We start from the raw sequence: 24,090 nt of genomic DNA, 5'->3' as shown, positions 1-24,090 counted from the left end.
TTCTTAAAAGGAGCAGATTGTGTCTCTTGTGAAGGATGACCACTTTCCCACGGCTGTTGTCACATGAAGATGTCCGTAAGAGTTAAGCTCAGGTGGCTAAACCTTCGTGTAAGATTTCGATGAAGGTTATGTAAGATAAAGTGTGATTTAGAGGCTTGACCCTGGTCTGTGGCAGTAGTTTCCACTGCATCATTTCACTGTCCAAACTACTTTCCAGCCCCCGGTCTTCCTCATGTCATCTGTTTGTGGCGGAGGAGCATATTTCACTTTTCATGCGCATATTTGCATTTCAAGTAACTCGGGCTTGCCTGGGAAATATTCTGAGAAATTTTTCCTGAGCAGAGAAAAAGATCTGGCTGTGGTTTGACTCTAATACTGCCGAGGTCAGCAGTTCACTTCCCATCAGAGCCACCTCGTGTATGTTTTTCGGAACGTAAACCTTCTTTAGGGCGCTTCGCAGAAGATAAACACCGCAGAATGGAGTTTATTTGGCGTGTTTGTCGGAGCGATTCCACCATAAACACCTCCGCCATCAATCAGAGGCTCATTTAGCAGATTTACATCTACGTTAACGGTGTCCGGTAGCTGGTTATCACCGCTGGAGATTTGGCATGGGTGAGGACCGCAGCATAAATCAATGTGAGCGCACAGATCTCCTGCTTCTGATAAACGGCCTCTTACTACCCTCCTGCCCACGGTCAGGAGTTAATTCAGCCGCTGGCACGAACGCTCACGCCTAAGAAACCCGCGCCACAAAAACAGGCTTTTTATGAGAACAGGCATATGGCTTTTATTAAGAGGAGTCATCAACTTCACCAGCCACTTCATTGGACTGGGGGTAAATATTTTTCATTACCTTCTTTTCATTTTAATTGTGCTTCATTAGGGAAAGGCTTCAAACCGCATGGGAATTCTTAAACGCTGAGAAGGAGAGCTTAATGAGCGCAGACGGGAGTTGTTTTGAAGTCGAGCTCGGCCGCCGTTTGCATCGCATGTTCGGGGGTTAACCTACAGCGAGAGGGGGCGGCCAGGTAGACGTCTGGAGCTCCAGGTGGTAGCATCATCATCTCTTTTTGAGTAGAATAAAGCAAAGCAGGTACCAGCGTTGAGTTTTTTCACCAAACTCCACCACAACTGTAGACGGACTGATTCCTCCCCTTCCCTCCTTCTCACATAATAGCCTTCTACTCCATTACACTCAGCCCTAAGCTATCATTATTTCCTTTGAGCTTTTTCCAGACTCCAGCTCTGAACCTTTTCACTCGGACAAGCTTGGCTACGGCAGCAGAAAAGGCACAAGCAGCGTGATGCATTGCAACAGTTTTTTTTCCGTTCGCTTTCGACGCGTTCGGCTAAGAGCAAACTGGCAGTGACGTGTGAGCACACCTCCACAATTCACATCCACTGGCGCAAAAAAAAAGAAAAAAAAAAAGAGGTACAGTCTGGAGCGAGATCTGTGAGAAACCACAACAGTAGAGGTTTGCTCCGGCATATTTTGGTCTTGTTTGTAATGACAAAAGCAGACAATCTCATCCAAAGTGGTGAGACTTTGATGTGGCTCTATAAACCAATAGAAAACCAGGCAGAATATGCCACACACACACACACACAGGCAATATGTACACTGAAACACACCCATAATGTCAACACGCAATGCACACACACAATATGCAGTTTGTAAGGCTCTTCAACCGCTGATCATGTGTTTTCATGTTCTGGAGACACACACACACACACACACACACACACACACACATCAAATGAGTCCCAAAACGCTGAAACGAGTTCAGAGAGGAACTATTTTTAGCGTCTGAGGACAATTTCGCTAATTCGCCGAGCTTCTCTTGAGTCATGCTGTCAGAGCCCAACACAGCGGCCCACGCGTACGCCACGCATCGCGCCAGCTGAGGAATTCTGCGAGCTGTTCGAGGGACCCGTGATGCTCTTTCCAGAACCGCACAGGGGCCTCGGCGAAAACAAAAAAGCCCAAACGAAAACACATGCGCCGGTTTTATATTAATCTCGCTAGACACTCGTACCACTGTTATTACCAGATTCTGTTTCAATCAGGAGCCCGTCAGGACACATGAGTGCTGACAACTGCAAAATCATTAGGATTCAGTTTCATGCAGCCGAGCCATTTTTCTCGACGGATGAGTTTTCACATCAGACCGACTCTTCATATTCGTTGAACAGTCAGCGTGGAGGGACTTCCTTCTCTGGTGTGATTAGATAAGGGTTTCTTTGTGACTCCACTAGCTGACATCATGGTGTTAGCTAATGGGAATCTTTAATACACTTATAATATGATTATCAACAGCATGAAATCAAAACACTCTGTTAAAGGACAAACCCAACATTTTGGAAACTATGCTCATTCGCTTTCTTGCAGAGAGTAAATGGGTGGCTGTGGGTCAGGGGTAGAGCCAGCGCCTTGTTATCGGAAGGTCTCTGGTTCGATTCCCCCTGGTCTGCATGGCAAAGTGTCCTTGGGCAAGATACTGAACCCCAAACTGCTCCTGATGTGCTGGTCAGCACCTTGCATGGAAGCTACCGCCATCAGTGTATGAATTACTGTAAGTCACTTTAAACAACAGCTTCTGCTAAATACCCTAAAATATGTAAATAATAAGATTGCGCTCACTCTCATGTGACAGTCAGGAGACATGTAGCTTAGCTTAGCTTAGCTTAGCATAAGGACTGGAAACAGGAGGAAATGGCTACCCTAGCTCTGCAAAGGTAAAACAAATTGCAGCTAACAGCACCTTTAAAGATATCTAATCAATATGTGTTCTCTTTTTTTCATGCATATTATAGAAAGTGAGATTTTGATTAGTTTTTTTTATTATAAAGCAGGTCCAGATTGCAAAAACACTGGTTGAGCTGATGTGAAAACAGCTGCTGATGCCTGCTCAGGCCTGTGCGAGCTGACCAAACACAGCAGCCTGGGCTTCTTCTGCAGGGATGCATCAAAGAGACATTCATCAAATATGTTTATATAGCTCTATTTCGTCCTACTGAGGCAGATTAAAACTAATACCAGGTTGTATTGGAAAAAAAAAAAAAGTGTTTTTCACTCTGCTGAAATTTTAAGCAAAGCACATGGCCCTAATCAAACTGTTTGCCTCTCAGTTTCCTTTCCAATCGAACCTCAAATGTCTATTTATTTCTTTGTACTCGCGACGCTAATTGAGGTAGAAAATATTAGTCACCCGCTGGAATGGAGAGTAACGGAGAAGGAGGAAAACAGAATAGACGGAACAACGTATTGGCTGGGGTGTTAAGAGAGACAGCGGGAGAAAGCAAGAGTGACAGTCCTGCCAAATACGGGTTCATTTTCAAGTCGAGGTGCTCTGATGTCAGTCAGACGGAGGAACTACAGAATATGTCTCCATTTTCCTCCTTTCTTCAAAGCGGTTTCTGAGCGTCTCTTGGCGTTGCAGACTCCACATGTTCTTCCAGAACCAATAACGTAAAAAACTTAAATCGCCGTCATTCCGTGCACTATTTTTAAAACTCCAACGGAAGTCAGTGGAGCTCCCAAAGAAGGGCAACGCAGTGAAGTGCTGTAGGTCTTCTCGCAGACTTTCTGCTCTTGAGTTATGGGACGTGATCCTGCAGGTGCAATGCATTCTTGTTTGGCTTGGAAGTGTAAATCACGCTGCAGATAATGTATGTCTTGTTTCATGCCGTCCTGGCAATAAGTCACTTTAATACCAGCACCAGAGCCTCGCTGCAGTTTAACATCTGATGTGAAAAGTTCATAATAAGATCAAAATGGGCTAACTGGACGATAATAGATTCAAGGTTTGAGCAGAAAGCTGTTTTTTCTATTGAGAGATTATATTAACGGAAAACAAAGCTGGAACTGGATATAGTTGTAAGATATGAAATAAGATGCATTCAATTATGAGTGTTTTTGAAAAACATTAAAGGATCAAGTCTGGGAATACTTCTTAAATAAAATCAAGAAACTTGGAAGGTCATTTAAGTGAAGGCAGGTGTTCTTAATAAAAACTGTTTTCGACACGATATCGATTTCCTGAACTTTGTCACGGCAGCGAGAATAAAAAAGCCGAAATCACCAAGCAAATGACAGTGATCAGAATACATTTATGAGTTTTCCCTAATCCCCCGTGTTACTGATTGACAGCTTTAATGAGGTAATTGCTGTGGAAGACGGTGTCAAATTAAAAGTAGCCTGCCCAACCCGTCAGCACGCGGCTGGACTTCAGGGAGGGATTTAATCGACCGAAGGGAGGGATGAGGAGTGGTTAAACTCTATTAGAAGGGCATTACAACAATGAGAGAGAAGAAATGAAGAATGATTGCTCTGGTATCAGAGATTATTCCCAAACGCTCTGCCCACCCTGACTGAACTCTGTACAAATTAAAATCTCCTTCAAATTGAGTGTGTGGATTACTACAAAGCCTGCAGGGCAGCCCAGTTATGTTTCGTCCTCAGTTAACGTTGCTGCAAACCACAACAAAGTCCAAGGTTGACATTTGAACAAAAGATGTTATATCACCATCACATTATATGCTTATGAGCCGCCTGTCACAGCAAAATGTGGAGGTGGAAGGTGGTGGCATTTCTATACGTGCTGTGTGGAGTGAAAACGTCCTATTTTTCACGGGAAATCACACAGGCAAACCATGATTTCTCTCATAACACTAACAAAGTGTTTTTGTGCCTGAACCTAACCAGAGCATTAGCACTTCACTGTGACAACAGAGAGATACAAAAATCAAACCAAACAAACAGAAAATTTCAACATAAAGAAATGTTTTAAATGATCTGTTGTTTTGCAGAGACATACTTGGCCCTTTAATGAAAAATGGGAATCCAATTTATTCTGAAAAACCGTGAGTAGACAAAGGAAGGCAGACCAAAGGACAGAAATCAAGTCAAATGTTTCCTGGCAACAAGATGATCACACTGCACATGATTAAAGCACTGCTGTGCACCATTACACTTAAACGTTGGCCTATAAAGCTGCGGTGTGTATCGCAGCCTTGAAGAGATTTAAATGATCGCCCTCCTGATTGTGATCATTGCTTGTATCAGAAAATATCCTCAAACAGGGGATTGGAACCAAAGGTTTGCATCGCAAATTTACAATCCGGCTCCTAGAATAACAAATCTATAAAACTGCTCCGGGGCAGAAACTGACAGAAACTGGAATAAATTAGCCTGAGTCCTCCATGTGACACATCGACCGCAGTCCCCTCCTCCCCAACCCACCCTCACATTAAACTACAGTTACTGTAAACTGAATATAAAACCCATAATCCTTTGCATCTGGGTTCTCGTCTTGGCGCGCAGGACGGGTTCGGCTGCGAGACCGCATTTAGGCTGGCACACACTCCCCAGTTGCTGCCCCTGCCTCACGTTGGGTCGGCAGAGACCCTCAACAACACGCCGGGGACGCTGGGAAACAATCACACGCCACGCCCAGAAATGTAACGTGAGAACACACGTGAGCCTCCAGAAAAACACGCTCGTTTATCTCATCAGTTTTGCTACATCGACACACACGCTCCACTCTGTTTACAGTGAAGACATCGTCATATACGGTCGAAGGTGTAACGCTGCCACAAAAATCTGAACCCCCCACACTGGAAAAAAGCTCTTGGGTGGAAAAACTCCTGGCAGCTCAGATGCAGTTGACGGTTCTCGGGGGAGTTGCGTGACAAAAGGATGATCTAGCGCGGGGAGCGAGGAGAGGGGGGGAGATGTTGGAAGTCTGACTTTCGCTGAGTGAGCGCCGCAGCGTTTGCTATCTGCAAGATTAATGCAAGTGAGGGGATATTCCTGAACACATGAACTCTGAGCAGCACCGCGCACCTTTGCACTTTGAAAAGTCTCCTTTGTCTGTTTTCAGACAGTTAAATTGACTCGGTTTGACTCCTTACTCTGCAACTTTATCTTCTAATTATGTCAGCAGATCTGCCCCACAGTTTTGCTAGAGTTTCCAGTAATAACATGGTTATAAATTTGGATCCCCCTCAACAAAAGACTTCTCACCAACAGGCTCATAAATACAACGACAGATGCCCGCTGCAGACTGCCAATCCGTCCTTGGGTTCGACTCATTTTGTAGCTCCGTTAATTAGGCAAGCTGCAGTGGAAAAAAAAAAAAACTAATGAAACCACCTCACGTCAACTCTATGTCACCTCCACGGCGACGTCAGACCAGCTTTCAGTTGGCAATCTCAGGCATTGTGGTCTGGGATCTTTTATTTAACTGAGAAAAACAGGATGCAGTATGTGTCCCCCCCCCCTTCCTGATCCCTCAAGTTTAGGTTTCAGTGGAGACCAATGACTGTGAGCAGCACAGATTTATCATATCAGCTACGGCACATCTGAGGTGCAGCATCACTTCACTTTATTGGGCCTTCACGTCACCCCGCAGCAGCCAATAAAAATATGATTTAGTGCAAAACGCCAATGCAATATACAACACAAAACTGCAGTGGAAAGAACAGGCAAAACACAAAAAAATTCAACTAAAATGTATTTGATAAATCTCAGAACTTTTTGTACTGCCATTTGTTGTCATCGTCTATGTTATTCAATTAAGATACCAGGCAATCTATGCAGTTATATATATACAGTACAGTTATATATATACAGTATATGTTTGATAGTACGATACATTACATTAAAGATTGTTTAACAGCTTGAATACAAGAACTGAACAAAATCTTTTGTAATGTGTTTTATATGTTGTGTAACATTTGAGCAATTTAGCGACGGTAAGATCAGCGTTGTCTGTATTAAAAAAAAAAAATTAAAATAAAACTAATGCAACAACTATTGATTTTTGTCAGATTTGGGGTTTCACATTGTGCCTTTTGTTGTCCCTCAAGTCCAAGAATTGGTTGGCAATTTCTCAAAATGGTTGCAAACCTGGTAACCCTCACTGTCGACCACAAGGGACCGCAAAGAAGAAGCTGATTTCAGATGATGGGATCGGAGAGGATGAAATGTGCGCCGGCTACACCTTTTCCTGAGGTGGTAAACTGCTAGTAGCTGGATAAGCTAGTGTGTGTGTGTGTGTGTGTGTGTGTGTGTGTGTGTGTGTGTGTGTGCGCATGTGTGTGTTTATTTTGGAACGTGTCTTGACGAGTGAGGTCACAGCCTCTGTCCCCACTTTGATGGAGAACAGAGCCAGTGGATAACAGCGGTTACACTGATAAGGTCGCCATGGTAACACTGTTGTTTTGGACCACATGAGGACATCAACACGAGCTCGGCGCGGAGCTTGAGGCCGGGCCGGTTTTGTATTGGCTCCTATCTGAAACCAGTAGAGACTGCAACAACAGTGATAGGACTTAAACTGAAGACTGGAGAACTTTCTGGCTCAACCATAAGTTGTTTTTCAGCGTCACAAATCCTGAATGACACGAGCAAACCCCAGTTTTTTTTTTTCGGAGACATTAGTTAGAAAGCATCCAAAGAATAAACTGAGTCTGTGGGGAGTGGTTTGGATAACAACAACAAACAGCGCTTTATTTCAGCGTCGATTACCCATCTCTGCGCTTTCTTCACCTTGTGATTATGTATTTAAAAATACGACATCGCAGATCTAAAATTATGCAGGATTCAGCAATTGAATGACTTTTTCCTCGGCCAACACTTTCCACAAGTTAGACTGTAATATTTGTAATGTGTGTCCTTCAGAACAACACATAGAAGAGTCTTCTGATGTGACACCAGAGTCAGCAGGAAGACTTCATTCACCTGAGCCTTCCAAATCTGTTACATCACTGTTGATAGATAAATCAGTCTTATTTACTGACACCACTATGCTTAAAGTGAAAGATCTTGGTTAAGATAAAGGAAAATATTGTAGATGTGAGTTCGATCAACTTCTTTAGGGAACAATTATGGTCGCAGTTTGTAAAAAATGTGACTTTTAGAAGCAAATCAACATCAGTCTCCATCGATGAAGTCGTTTGGTGACCCGTCCGTCCATCCACTCCGACCTCCTCTCCACGTCGACTATGTCGCTCTATGATAAAGTCACTTTACTTCCTCCTTTGCGCCAGATGCCTGTTTCTGTCCCTCAAACTCCAGCCATGTTCAGAGAGGACTCATGCTGATCTTTTACAATCGTCTGCCATTCAGTTGAAGCTTGTTTCAGCCGCTGGCAGTTCAGGTCTACACCCATTAAATGATGCTCCCCTCCCAAACTAATGCCCACTGAGTCATTACAAGCCACAGCTACAGAAGCAAGTGTGGGCTGGCTTTCTGGCATTACTCATGAAAAAGTCATGTTTGTAGTTAGCACCATCCTCCATCACTGAGGAGCTGTAAGTGCTTAAAGTGGCTGGAAACAATATCTAGAGCTGCAGCTAGTGATTGTCTTGATTTCTCAAACTATCTGTTGATTACTTTCTGAAGTTCTCAAAAGAAAAAAGCGGATCAGTGTTTCCCGAAGCTCAAGAAGACGTCCATAAATGTCTTGTTTTGTCTGTGACACAAATATATTCAGTTTAGAGTCACAGAGAAGTAAAGAAACCAGGAAATATCCACATTTAAGAAGCTGGAATAGAACAATGTTGGCTCTTTTTCTTAAATACTATTTAAAATAGTAAATGATCAAAATGCCGCCGATTTATTGAATAGTTGACATGTCATCGATTGTTTGATTATTGTATTGCAAACTAATCATTGAGGGGTTTCCACCAACAAGCCCACTGTTTCTCCTCCCCACAATAAAACCCACAAACTGACCTTGTGTTATTGTGAATAACTGCACCAATAAGACTTCTAGATCCTTTAATACTCGAGAACAATGTTATGCATTCGTCCCTACGTGAAAATGTTCAGTATACAACAGCAAAACTGCACAGGGACTAAAATTAAAACAAATGTTGTGACTGCAGTCCTTCGGGACGCCGACGAGAAAACAAATAAATAATCCTTGTTTTCTCCCTTCACGAAATGTTTACTTTCTGCAGATGTGTGTGATCTGATGTGGTTTCCAATGAAATTCTCTTTTTTTTTCTTTTTCTTTTTTCTTTTTCTGTTGAGCTGGGCTTTCTGCCAGGAAGGAGGCCGTCGCTCTCCCCGTTGAATTACTCTGACACGTTTGAGGCTCGTGCGCTCTCGTACACAGACCCACAGTGCAAACTGCCGCCTGGCCCTCCGCACTCCAGACCGAAAACCACAGGCAGGATGACTGTGGCTTCGATGGTCAGAGAAAGCAGAGAGGTCCACGAAAACAAACTCAAACACCAAGACGCTATGATCGACGCACAAATTCACCTCCACGGCGCAGGATAAACAAAAACACAGACTTCCACACCTTGGATTGAAATCCTGTCTGCTCTCTTCAAACAAGTGCTTTACACAAACTTCAGCGAGTGAAATGGTGGAAAACCCAAAATGGAGGCCCTGGCTGAGGTTTCAGAGGGACATGACCATACAGCACTGTAATTACATGTGCTGTAATGCTCCGTTGATCATGATGGTGCAGAGACACATAGAGCTCTTATAAAAAAAACACAGCCTTTCCTCAAACCGTGACCAGAAAACATAGCTTTGCATTGTAAACTCTCCCAGTAAGAACACAGGCGAGAAACCTCTCAGTCCGCACATTAGACGGCCGCCGCTCGTAAGAAACATCAGACGTGTTTCAAATTCACAGCGTGTGGAGGCGGCAGAGAACACGGCTGTTTAACGTAGGACGACATGTAAATTGTTTGACACATGGGTAGATTATATTATCGTCCCTCGTGCTCAAACTGAGCTGGGTGAAGGACTCTGAGTGAGACTGCAAATCTGTGGTGCTGCCCTGTTGAGCGAACAGCCAGCAAACACAATATTTAGCCTCATTCAAATCCCTCTGCTTGTGATTTTCTCTTGCATTAAACCCAAAATACTGCCAAATTGTTGAGCTGGAGTCCTCAGTGTCTACATGCAGGCCAATGAACCTGTCGTAACCTCCCAAACATCGACACATCTCGCCTCTGCTGTCATGACGAGTGCGTATTCATTCCAAAACAACACCCAAGATGCCGAAACAGCTGTTCGATATTAGATATTGTGTCAAATATTGCATGTGACAGCAAATATCTCAACACTCTTTATTTAACAGTACTAGCAGTACTACTTTAAACGTCCTCATAACTGCTTCTGTGATGGTTCCCACTACAATAGGTGTCTCCAAGGACCACATTTTGCCATGAAAGCGCTCACACAGACTCACAAGACGAAAAACATTCTCAGCCGACGCTGACGCGGCTGCTATTAAATAGAAACCAGCGCCTGTCACGTCTTAAGCCCACCCAACTTTTTCGAACAGATGCACCGATGAGTCGTATAAATGTCATCGATAATGAATCTGGGGGCCGAGTGATGAACTAAATCTCGGAGCTTAAGAGTGGAGGCGGAGGCGCGTCTATAGATAACATCAGCATAATCCAAGACAGACAAGAAGATGGCCTCAATTATCCACTTCCTACTGAGCAGGAAAAAAAAAACACAGCTCTGTTTCTGTACAAATATTCAATTGTGTGTTTGGATATTTGTGATCATATGACATCCATGTGGCGGACAGTGTAGAGCCTTACAAGACAAGCTTACATAAAAATAATCCTGGTTTATTACAATTAATTAGCACATAGCAAAAAAAGTACAGTCGATAAGCAGGTATGATGACGGTTGATTAAAAGTGAAGAGAGCAACGTTGTTTAAGTCGAGCTGAGCCTGTGCTGAATTATGACAGGGGGTAGAACCAGTGTGTTGTTATCAGAAGGTTGCTGGTTCGATTCCCCCGGTCTGCATGTTGAAGTGTCCTTGGGCAGAAACTGAACCCCAAACTGCTCCTGACGTGCCAGTCAGCCACCGCCATCAGTGTATGAACGTACGTATAAATTACTGTAAGTGAGCTGGCACTAAATTAAAAGTTGGGGGATCGTCAAAGTTATCAAGATTCGTTCTATCGTCCTTACAAATTTGAATAAATCCAAAACTTTAGAGAACAAACTGGAGCAGCGTCCAGCGAACATCACCAGAACCGAGAGGCTAAAAATAAGAGCCAAAGGTTTTGATGAACTGAAATGAAAAACAGATTCACAACACATACGACAAGAATGTCAAACTCCCCTGAATCATGTTCTAACTATTTGAAAAAGCCATAATGATTCTATAAGCAGGATATTTCTAATGACCGTGCTGCTTGATTGATCTACTGGAATGTCCTACGCTCCATTGTTTCAGCCTGAATCACAGGCGTGTTGTTGATTCAGACGCACACTTCCTCCTCATCTCTTCCTGTGCTTTACTGTCTGACTGCTTCACCGCTGCCAGTCAGGAAGCTCTCTACACTCTGACCACGAGTGTTTCTGTGAGTCAAGTTATTCTTCTGAGTTTGTAATGTCATTGTATTCCTTCACAATAAGGCAGCGACGCTTGTAATCCTGACTTAAACATGCTGTGATGCTTTTTTATTACTTCCCTAATTTCAAAATGAGTTATAGTAACAGAGCGTCTGCTGTGATGTCATATACAGAGAGAAAGTCTCCCATTTGGGAGGAGAATTATTTTCTCTATTAATCAGTTATTTATTTTGGCCTATAAAACATCAGAAAACTGTCCCAAAACCACAAAACCACATATTCAATTGTGTGTAACCTCAGACAGATGTTTTAAGTCTCCGCTCCAAAAATTACTTGAACAATGAGTTTATCTCAGTCTTACAGGGGAACGAGGTCATTCATCCAAAGACAAGTGTTTTGGGTTGATTTACAAAATTAAATGCTTAAAAAACTGAACGATTATTTTCTATTATTAGTTAATGTGCCATTAATTCTCTTGGACTATGTCATGGTTTTGGTTTCTGGGTAGTTAGTTCCTGTTTTATTTTGTAACCTCTTGTGTCTTGTTGTCACTTTTCTACCTCTTGCTTACCTGTGTTCCCTGTGTTGGTTCCCTCCAGTGTTCCCAGTGTTTTTTCCCTCCCGTGTTCACAGTGTTTTTCCCTACTGTGTTCCCAGTGTTGGTTCCCCTCCTCTGTTCCCAGTGTTGGTTCCCTCCTGTGTTCCCAGTGTTTTTTTCCCCTCCTTTGTTCCCAGTGTTTTTTTCCTCCTGTGTTCCAAGTGTTGGTTACCTCCTGTGTTCCCAGTGTTGGTTACCTCCTGTGTTCCCAGTGTTTCTTCCCTCCTGTGTTCCCAGTGTTGGTTACCTCCTGTGTTCCCAGTGTTTCTTCCCTCCTGTGTTCCCAGTGTTGGTTACCTCCTGTGTTCCCAGTGTTGGTTACCTCCTGTGTTCCCAGTGTTTTTCCCCCCTGTGTTCCCAGTGTTGGTTACCTCCTGTGTTCCCAGTGTTTTTTCCCCCCTGTGTTCCCAGTGTTTCTTCCCTCCTGTGTTCCCAGTGTTTTTTCCCTCCAGTGTTGGTTCCCTCCTGTGTTCCCAGTGTTGGTTCCCTCGTGTGTTCCTGGTGCTCCTTCCCAGTCTGATTCTCCCCTCACACCTGACTCACATGAGCCCTATTAGCACATCCCTGTTCCCATTGTCTCTCAACCGTCACCTCATCCCCTCGTTTGTTTAGTAGTTGTTGTTACCTCACTCTTTGTTGTTTCATCTGTTTTCTGTCCTCACATTTTCCTGTGTTTGTTCCCCGGGTCCTCGTGTGTCCCCTGTGTTTCTGATTTGTTCCTTATGGTTCTCTGGTTTGTCCTCAGTTTTGCATTCCTCTTTAGCTTTATTCCTCTGACTTTCCTTTGCCTTTTTCATTTGCTTTTTGGATTCAGTTTTTTGGACATTTTGGGTTTCAACTCATTAAAGCACAGTTTTGTTTTTCAACCTGCCTCCCTCTCTGAGATCTGCTTTTGGATCCTCTTTTGTTCCACCTGGCAGATGAATCAGTGACTTGTTTGGTCAACAAAACATCAGAAAAACAGGGAAAAACCACACTATCCTAAAGCCCAGTGTGACATCATCACATGTCTTATTGTCATAAACCAATCCTACCAGCATTTGGCATTTTTGCTTGAATAATGACGTAACAATATTTTACTTTCACCTACTGTATGTTATCTATATTTCCAAATAGGGACTTTGTTAATGTTTTGTTTGCTTTCTCAAGGAATTTATCTTTACCTTCACAATCCAGAGTCAAAAAAACACATCTAAACTTATTGTGTGCAGTGTTTTTAACGTTTTGTACCAAAACATCATTCAGAAAGATCCATAGCTGCACGGTGACATTTCCCTGAGCCTTCAGCCTGTCCCTCAGCATGTCAGAAACATTTAATCTCTCCATTGACCCCTTTAATGTTTTGGTCCGAATTCATTTTACACATAAGAGCGTCACCCTAAGGCTCCCCACCATGACAGGCCTTTTTCTCCTTGATAGCGCCTCAAAAACAAATTATTTCCGTCCTCCTCTTTCGGGGTCAGAAAGTTGTGGGAAATGCTGCCTTAAAAAAAAAAAGACTCTTTAATCGCTGTGTCTTCGGCTCTTCCCATGAAAAAAGTATGCGAAGGCCAACACTTCTTCATCCATATTTATTAGTACGCAGAGTTCCTGAAACATACACAGAACCGTCCGCGAGGTCAAGAGGCTTTGAAATCTTCAGAGAAACTTAAGAAAACAGAAACAACCTCCACTGAACTTTTACAAACTGCTGATAACACGCAGTAACTCCTTGTCGAGAGATAAAGGGATGGTAATTGTATAAGCAAGCAAGGAACTATTGAACTGGGCACACCAACACGTTTCTGCAGCCTCGGTTTGTTCCTTTCTCTCAGACTTTATTTGTCTTGACAGTTTGCTGGCAGATTGCAACAGCATGTGGAGTAACTGCATCAATATTTCATTAATCTTCTAATGCAAAGAAGAGACATCCCATCTGCAGAAAACCTGCAGAACCTCTTTATACAAGGAGGTTTTATAGAGCTGATATGCACCTAAATCAACATGTTCATCCTGTAAAAACCTAGAAAATCATTAATTTTGCCACTGGGAATTGTTCAGGCAGAAACTGTAACTTCTTTCATTGTTCTCTGGAGTCAGAAAAGGTCGAGTCAAGACGAATTTATATTGTTAAAAAAGAAAGACAAGACCTTTGATCGCCCTTAGAGCCAAGGAAATATATAAAATATCTTCATTTAAAAAAAACAGCTGATCTGTGGCGAGGCCATTCAGCCCTTTATGATGGCATCTTTGAAAGAGCGAAAGATGTGATCATACATCCAAGGAAAAACACCTTTACTACAGCCTTCTTTCACAAGGAAAAAGGGACTGACTCAAAAGAAGCCTCTTCAGCTGCAATACAACTTCCAGATCAAGGTTTTTTTTTAGCACTTACACAGCTTTACTAACAGATGGCACGGAGGTCACAAGCCAGCAGCTCATGGGTGTGCCAAGTCACAGTTGATGTCACACAAATAAACGCCGGCCGCTGATACAAGTGAAAGTCATCTTGTTTACTGATATGCCAACAGCCGTCCACAAAGGCGAGTATCAGGCGTTATTTCGCTGCATCTCCAGTCGCACAATGGCTATATACTGTATATATTCACTCCCTGGTGCGAAGACTGATGACTGTGGGGTGTCACGTATGCTTTGTGCACATCTGGATGCACTTAAAGTGCGGTGACATATGCGAAAACAGTCTGAGGCTTTTTTCCTCCGCTTTGCCGAACTTTACAGCCTGTCCCTCGCAGGCCGGTCCGTCGCTGCCGCTCACTTCTCTGATCGCTTGTTTGCCTCGTAGTGTCTTACGAGGGGAAACAGCCGATCACACTCGCCGCCACCAAAGAGGAAACGCTGAACCACTGCAGGCGGCCGAACCTGCCAAGTCATCACAAAAGCTCTGCATCGTACATGGACATAAACACAGATGTGCACACAGAGACCTGGCCTGTTCCATGTACCTCAACACACACACACACACACACACACACACACACACACAGGCTTTTCCCCTCTTTCCATTACAACCTTTGTTTTGGCTAAAGACCGTGCAGATTGCTTACTCTTGTGGTCTTGACCCTCATGGTAGGGGAGCTGCTGTCCAAACCCTTCTGGAGAGGTGTGAAATCAAACCCCATCTGCTTTGGCAAAGCGGAGCACGAGCACAGAAGCTGAAGGAGCTTACGGAGTCTGCACGACCCCAAAATACACTCGTTTTAAATAATTTATGCCGCTCTTAATCGGGTTTTTCTTTTCTGAGTCGAACAGAAAAACTACTGCATAGAAACATCTGTAGAAGCTCGGTGTTTTGTTGATGCGTGTTGGGTGAAATACGGGCTTCCTGGGGGGTCTATGGCGGGCTAACAAAATTGCACTGATCCCTCTGAATGTCTGCGGCGTCTGAATAATATCACAGGAAGCATCATCCTCTGCTGCGACAGGAGGGGTTTGAGAACAACATATTTCATACTGCGGACAAAGTTCCCATGCAACAGCTTTAATACGAGTCCTTAAGTCATGGCTGTATGAAAGGGAGAGCAATTTACAGTAACAGACGTTAACCACGCCGCATCTGGTTTCAATTAAGACAACACTTCCAATGTGACTGGATGGCAGCTTTTCTCTCTCTCTTTGCAGCTGCTACGACACGGCGAGCCCGGACCCAGTCGAGCCGGCGTGGCCGTCTTTTTTCGGTCGTTGTTGTTGATGTTTTTCTGCCATTTGTTTGCCAGGATTAACCCTACAGCGCCATTTCCTCCACAAGGAGAAAAAAAAAACACCTGGGTGATCTAGCAAAGACTCAACTGTTGCTGCCTGCAGGGTGGTACAGCCATTATGCGAGGAGAGTAGTGAGCTGCACACTGGGAGACAGATGTGCATCGCAATTAATGCCATGTGGTCAAGAGTCGGGCTGTGAGCGAGGCACCGAGACGAGCAGGAGACGCTCAGCAATACGTTCACACAAGCAGCAGCAGCAGCAGCAGCAGCAGCAGCAGCGAGCCAGGTAGAGTTCACCAGAATCATTATCAGTTATTATCTCGATTGGCTTTCCTTCTCTATCTCTATTTCCAGGAAGTCCAGCCTGGGCCAGTAAATTCCTAAAAGTTAAACCCCATTGATTTACAGGCCTACCTCTGGCACACGGTGTGCTGCCTTTCTGGAGGACGAGGTGGAAACCTGCAACTTATTAAAGTGATCATTTTTAGAGCTCTTTTTTTTCACTTTACGCATAGACCCAAAAGCTCCGTCCCCCTCCCTCCCTCCCTCCCTCTCTCCAGATGGGCCTCATTCTGCGAGCATCTGGAAGTTAAAGCCGTATTTTCTTCGCTCAAAAAACTTCGGCCACGTGTGCTACCCCGAAGGTGAACCCTCGGAGATGTTCCTTCACTTAGTCCGTTTCTCCGTGCTTTTTCCCAGCAGTGTCACTAAACTGCAACAGCTTCGAACTCCACAGGTGGTGCCATTAATTCACTTTGTTGGACTGCCTCGTGGCTAAAGAGAGATGAAAGTAGGCCCTGCAGAATTTTGCTCAAGTTAATTGAAAACCCTGGCATGGCTGTCTGCATCGCACAACACGTAAGTCTCCAGGGGCTTTTTTTTTTGGGTATGACACCTGCATATCTGCCCCAGCACAACAGGAAGATGGGGGGAGAGCAAAGAGGAGACGAGAGCCAGATACAAGTCACCACGCAGGACATCCTGGGCAACACTGTGGGAGGGCAAACACTGTCGATGGTAGGCGGGAGAGAAATGTGTCCAGGCGCCTGTCAACTTGTTTGGGTATGATGTTCCAACACAAGGAAACCGAGTGGAGGAGGAAACTGTTAACACTTTTCTTTTTCTGGATGCCCAGAGGTAAACAGAAGCAGCAGGAAGCACAGCGGGTCTTCTGTGAGTCACGGAGGGAAACGTTTTTTTTTTTTAATCGTAGCGAATCTTATTCTGCTGCTAATTAGTTTCAACTTCTTACCGATTAATGAGCGAGTAAGCTACTTTGTTAACACATCAAGTGTCCTGTCAGCACTTTATTGATGATGTCTTTGAAGAAAACATGCTTTCCTCATTGCTTTTTAATTGACTGCAACTCCCTAGTTCATTATCATCTGTCTTTGGCTACTAAGTTCAGCAGCTGACTTTCTGAGTTTCTTTCTGAAGGGCAGAAGAAGAAACAAGTTTCCAGTAGTCGAGTCCTTGTCCCCTCAGCGTCCCTCAGTCCTCTCCTCGGTCTTCACTCATCTCTGCAGAGCAGCAGGGGAACCAAAACTGGGACAAACAATAGGAAGCCGATAGGAAACATCTTGCATGTACATCTAGGTCTGCATCTCAACACTCTGTTCCTCTGACATGTAAACAGTCGTGAGCTGGGAATAAAGTCGGGCGCGCAAGAGGAAAAGTACTTCAGCGATGCCATGAGACCTAAACTGGCTCTACAGCTCCCATTTTCTTTTCCCAAAAGCTGAATTTTGGCTTCAGCAACCAGTTTTACTAAGAAGCCTTTTTTTTTCCCAAACACAGCTCGTGTTGTTTTGAGTAATGGGGACGCTGACAAAAAGTGTTCATCTGTCATCCTGCCTCTCCTGAGCCGAGGTTTGTCTTTCAGAAGTGGCCTGGAAAATCGAACGCAAAAAAAAAAGGGAAAAATAAGTCCTCTCATAAAACGCAAGATGGACAACTCCGAGAGTCACAGCCGAACACAGCTGGTGGAGTGGATCTGGGTCTGGGCTCAAGAAAAACATCAAGAGTTCTAGCAGCTCATGTCCGCGCGGTGCCAAGCATGACACAAAGGCCATTTGTTTTTTCACATGCAAGACACATCTTGTACGGTAAAGTCATGATATTTCATCTCAGAAGTGTCAAAACAAACGTTTTGCGCTCAATCCACATGACGGATTTCGCTTGGGCAAGTATTACAAACAAACAAACATAAATATAGCCCAATTTTCATCACACAGATTGGAAACAAAACAAGAGAGGCTCTCTGGGCCTCGACATTGGTGCCGTATTTCCCTCTAATTCCACATCTCAGGTTTCACTTGGTTCCAGTCATTCTGCATAGACACCACAGAGAGACACCAATGAAAACCCCTGAAATCTTAATGAACAATGTCTCCACTGCTGCTCCACCCACCACCCAAAACACCACCCACCAACCACCAACACAAGCAACTCCAGGAAAAGACCCTCACCACAGTACAAGTAGTCTGTGGTCACTTCATCAAGCCGCTGCTGGCTCCTCCTTCTGTTCCAGCCCCAAACCCCCCGACCCCTGTTTTTTATGATTGGTTATTTGAGCCAGGGCCCAATGAAACGGTACATGTTCCACAGTCAGAGCAGAGCGGAGCGACCCAAAACCCCCAAACTGGAGGGCTGCAGCCGAATCTGCTCCAAATTACTTGCGCGGCTGCAGAGCACATGGAGTTGAAAGGCTTATATAAGCCTGTGGTAGGAATATTCAACCCATGTCACCTTCTTTTGAATTCCCTGTGAGCTTTGTCTTTTTCACTGAGACTGTTTTAGCATCGCAAATAGAAGCTCGGGGAGTGGACTGGGGTCATTTTTTATATCTACTAAACTTTCACGAGGAAAGCTCCGTCGCTGATGTATAAAAAGTGTGGGGCGGATAAACAGAAGTTCTGGTGATATTACGCAACATCTAACACATCAATAAAAGCCAATTTTCCCTCTTGCCACGAGATTCCAACCACATAATCGTAGTAACAACAATCAACAACAAAATGCCTCACAGTAGCTGGTATTCCACTAATAATCAGAACAAATATTCCTCATGTTAACACCTCAATCGGAAGAAACTGATCCAATCCAGCCTGAGTGGACTCATTTTCAATCAGATCGAGAGGGAATTAGTGAGCTTTTGAAAATCCGATCAACAAGAAAATATAAACCATGTAAACACGTCCAATTCCAATCGTTTCTCCCTGGTTGGAATACATTTCTCGCACTTGCCCGCCCTACGTGGCAATACAGGCAAAAAAAAAAAACACATGGCAGGCTGATACAACTTTTTTGTTGGAGAAGAGGAGAAGATTGATTGTTGAAAGGCTCAAAACAACAAGTAGTTCAAACGAGTGTTTGAAAAGATGAAGGAAGCAGGATTCCACCGAACCACTGACCGAATCAAGAACCGCTGGAGAGGTTTGAAGGCAACCTATATACGTTACAAGGCTAAACGTCAAAACGTCAAAGAGGTTCGGACCCGGACTGACACGTAGATGATCTAATGTTGAGCGGCTTTGGCGAACAGGACTTGCTACGAAGTGGATGTGGGGTTTGAGGATAACTCATCTGAGGCTCCTGTTCCTACTCAAGAGAACAGCAGCATTACTAGTAGGTTCAATCTTGCCAGCTAACATCACAACATTAGCTACGCGTGCTGACAGACAGCACAAACAAATCATTATACTAATAAACTGAATATTCCAAACATCTACAACAACAATTACACCCATGTTTTAATCAGAAGTGTTAATCCTCTGGGGACCATGATATTTTCATATTTGGTGGTACTTAATGAGATCCTCAGGTGCATTGGGATATTTTCCACCTGGAGAGCCAAACTTCAGTTCATGCTTCGACGGACAGCCCAAACAAAGACCTCAGCCTGTGATCTCACTTAAATAACACAAGTGGTGTGTGGCCATCTTGTCAAGACAAAACTGTGGCCTTCAAAAGACAACATGCAGACACTCGGGGTACGCTGCGTGCTGTCACTATAAATTTTAAAACATCCAGGCACCGGGGGATCAAATTAACACTAATGCCTCTTACCCCAGTTCCATTTTCCTTACTTCTGCCTCGTCTCTTTGTGTCTCTGGTCAGTGTCATCTCCAACCAAAACATATCCAGTAGCTCGCCCGAGACGGAGCCCTCTCCTGGACAAACACATGGTAAGTCAGCCAGATCTCCAGCTGTCAGACGAGAGACAAGTTGCTCGACCAGACGAAAAAAAAATAAAAAATGGGTCACCATTACACCACTGATAGCCGAAACAGTCTGGAGGAGGGCAGACACATTTTCAAGAGGGGGGAGATGCTATTCTCCACTAATGAGGATCTCATATGAGGACAGTGCAGAAAAACAAAGATGGTTTCAGGGAGCCGCAGTTGTGCTACTTTTCACAGTAGAATGAAACTCATGAAACCAATAAATGTAAATAATGGCACGTATAAAACTGGCACAGTCCTCGCAGGAACACTTGGAGAAGGACAAAGGAAAGTTCAGTCTGCAGTCAAGAGAGACTTCCTGGCGATTTTTGGTTGCCAGAGCAGATGTGAGGTCACGAGTCCAAACCAGGTGGCTGAGAGTTACTCTGATAGTTAATCATATCTTTCTTTTCCTCACAGATGTTTTATTTTAAAGCCTTATATGATGCCAGGATCTCCTTAATCAAAACGCCATAATTTACAAGTCACAGACAATAAGCGCATAAGTGTAAAATGCTGAATTTACAGGGTTATTTTACAGCTCCACCGAGGAGGAGGAACGAGTCCAGAGCAGTGCGCCTCGATGTACAGCAGTTAATCATCTCACGGCTCTCGGCTGAGACGATGGAGACTGTTAAACTGTCAGCCAGTTTGTCAACAAGTGTTTATGAAGCATCCTGTTGATGCAGTCGTTTGTCTTAAAGAAAAAGTTCGTCCAAAAATTCAGTCATTATCTCCTCAGCCTCATGCTGATGGAAAAAGTAAGTGAGTTCTCCTTAACAACTGAAGTAGATGTTTTGAAATGTAAAAAACAACAACATAAAAATAATAAATTGGCTCCATAAAGCTCGTCGAGCATAATCCAAGTCTCCAGAAGTCCTGGGATCCCAAATTGATTTGAAAGGACGTTAATTACCCCCTCGACTCACTGTTGAGCTCGTACAACCAGTTCAAGCTGTGTGCACGCTAACTCTTTTAGCTGAGCAGCTACAGTAAAGATTTTTGCTTAAACAAGATGTAAATAACATCTTTTCAAATGAAGGGGGGCTTCCAGACACTCAAATTATGCTGGATGTGCCAGTTTATGTTTGTTTTTTTCGCTTTAGGTTTAAAATAAGTGCCTGTCTTCTTCCGTTGTTTAGGAGAATGCTGCAACAGTGTTTGGTTGTAAGGTTCCAGAAATGTTTTGTAGACTACAGAACTTCCCCCGGCTTTCCATCTGCAGGGAGTTGAGTAGATAATGACTGAATTTTCATTTTAGGGGGGAACTGATACTTTAAATGTAATGTGTCTGTTCCTAAAAACTCCCCCCGGGTCAAGAAAATGATCAATAAAAGAGGGGACACAAACAGTTTATGAAAGCATATTTTGTTAACTCAGTCGTCATTGGGGATACGGATATAACAATTGATTTGTTGATTAATCTGCTGATTATTTTTATGATTATTCAGTTAAACAAATTCAATTAAAGAGCCCAAAGTAATGCATAAAAATTGCTTCTTTTTGTCCAAATAACAGTCAAAACCCCAAAGAATCTTTGTTAACTATCTTAAATCACAAAGAAAAGCAAAACGTCCTCTGGAACCAGTGAATGTTTTGTCATTTTTGTCTGAAAAACGACTGGAATCGTCTGCAGTCAATAGATTCATAGTCCTCTTACCGAACCAGCCACCTAGATACGGCTGTTTTTGTCATCAAGATTCATCCATTAATCCCTGAGAAATCTGGCGATGTGAAAGACAAGTGAGATCCAGATCTGCGCCAAACGCTTACGGGGTCTAATCTGGGCTGAGACTCATCCTCCATCCAAGTTTTGCGGAAATCTGTTCAGTAGTTTGCGTGTAATCCTGCTGACAAACCAACCAACCCACAAACAGACAGACGTGAGTGAAAACATCTCAACCTCTTCTGTGTAGGTAATCAATTTTCTTTGGATGGACGAGTCATTGCAGGTCTAGTCCTCATAAATACACGAAAACAAGCATGATGGCATGAACAACCGGCTGGAGCCTCTCACATCTGCAGCGAGAGAATAAAAAAATAAAACCCCTACTCTGCTCCACCTGATTAACTTCACTGACAGGACATGAAGGTTGAGTCACGCCATCACACACAGGATGTCACACAGTTGTATGGACTGCAGCCACCTCGCCGCCACGTTTCACTGGCCTGAGTCACAGCTCCTCTGCGACCAGAACACAAGATCAAGAGATGCATCCAGAACTTGGAAGGAGTCCGATTGGCTTAATGAAAATCACAACACAAGCAGAGGAGGAGGAGGAGGAGGAGGAGGAGGAGGAGGAGGAGGAGGAGGAGGAGGAGGAGGAGGAGGAGGTGGTGAGTACTGAGGAAACAGCAGACCTCCTCCCATCGACTTCCTCTGAAGTGAGTCGAAAGAGGAGACATGCCGGAGGAGCGCAGCGTCTCTGAGTCACACTCTCCTGATAGTAAGTGGAGAAGATTTCAAAGCGGGAGCAGAGAGAGATGCCAAAAAAGCTCCGTCAGGAAGGAAAAACACAGCAAGTGCATCAAGCGAGCTCACTCGAACAAGTGGTTTGTTCCTCTGAAATGTTCTAACGCTGCATATGTCTGTGTATCTCGACATCAGGATAACCTAAATGAGCTTTCCGGGTTTGAATTTGATTGAAAAAGTGCCCGGTGATATGTCTTTGTGTGCACTTGTTAATGAACAGTCAGGTGGTTTGATTGTCAGAGTTGTTCCATGCAGCAGGTGCCGAAAACCCCAAGAGCGTCATTTCCCAATTCAGTTTGGACTTCAGGAGAAACGTCAGGAGAATGAAGAATGTGATTTCCATATTTCAAGTTTGAAAGATAAGATAAGTTAATCTGCAGACTGGCTCTGTAAACAAAAACATACCAGAGGTGGCGTGCACTCAACACAAACAGTCTAACACACAGCGATGAGTTAGAGAACCTAAAGAACCTAAAGAACCTCAGAACCTCATATATAACACATCTCCATAATCAATAACAGGCAGAAAGACAGACTCCTCCGATTTCTGTTCGACACAGAAAGAAAAGCAAGACTGTTTTCTAGAGTAAAGTCCGAGCAAAAGTTTCAGCTTCTCTGTGATGCGCTGCATGAGACATAAAAGTCAAGTGGTCACTGATCAGAAACTCCAGCTGTTTAAAAGTAGATACTAACTCAACTTGTTGACCTTTCCTGGTCAGAATTGTCTCAGACAGTGCAGATTTTGTTGTTATTAAATGGTTAAAGAATATAGGTTTTGTTTTATGTGTATTTAAGATGAGATGTAGTTGACAAAGTTGATATTTGAGCAATAAAGCAACAAAACACCTTCAGAAATCTGCCAGAAAGGGTAATGAAATGTGATCAACACACCTTCACACACTGTGGATGAAGATAACTGAGGACATTTATCTGACCGATCATCAGATCTGATACTCTGATGATCCTTTCAATAAATGCTTTCCGATGATATAAAATACATTTTAAAGGAGCATTAAGCAGTTTTGGGAAAGACAATTTAATCAGGAGAGAAAGATAGATGCTTAAACAAACTAAATAAAAAAACTCATTATGTTTTCACGACTGAATAAACAAACTGACCTTAAAGGACAACAGAGTTTCATACTGTTTCACTTTGTTTATATGTGGCAGACCATGCCACCTTTCTGGCTTCAAACAGTGTTCTGGGACCTTGTTCCTCATTTATTCAGCCATGGAAAAAAAAAAATTCTGATTTGTATCATTTTTAATAATAATAATGTTGTAAAGACTTTAATTGTGAGTTTAAAATTCTTCTCCAAAACTACACAGTGCCCCTTTAAAGTGTGCTACTTCAGCTCTGATGCAGAAAACGATGTGCAAAGTAACTAGTTACTAAAGTAAACAAATAAATGTAGTTGTGTAAAAAGTACAATATAGGCCTCCAAAATGCAGTGCGGTGGAAGTATGAAGCAAATACTCAAGTCATGTAAAAGTACCTCAAAATTCCAATTCAGGTGCAGTACTAGAGTAAATGTACTTCACTGCAATACAGCAATGTAAAAATACTCCATTACAAGTAATAGTACTAACATTAGCAGCAGAATGTAATCAATGTGTGAAGGTGAAGATCAGATCATCTGGAAATTATTTAAAATGAAACCATGAGAGAAGTTTAAAGAGAAAAAGACAGTTTCTTGGGGCTTTTATTATGAACTGCGTTAAACACGTTTTTTTTAATGTACCTT

At 43.4% G+C, this 24,090-nt stretch overlaps 1 protein-coding gene across 1 annotated transcript in view; it reads right to left on the bottom strand.

Moving 5' to 3' along the window:
- pear1 (platelet endothelial aggregation receptor 1) overlaps positions 1 to 24,090 on the bottom strand; it is a 58,215-nt gene that overhangs the window by 33,235 nt on the left and 890 nt on the right. The window lies entirely within an intron of this gene.

This window comes from Sparus aurata, chromosome 17 (genome assembly GCF_900880675.1).
Source record: "Sparus aurata chromosome 17, fSpaAur1.1, whole genome shotgun sequence".
In the NCBI taxonomy this organism is placed as follows: Eukaryota; Metazoa; Chordata; class Actinopteri; order Spariformes; family Sparidae; genus Sparus; species Sparus aurata.
Note: the sequence above shows the minus strand (reverse complement) of the source record. Positions and strands in the feature narration are given on the sequence as shown.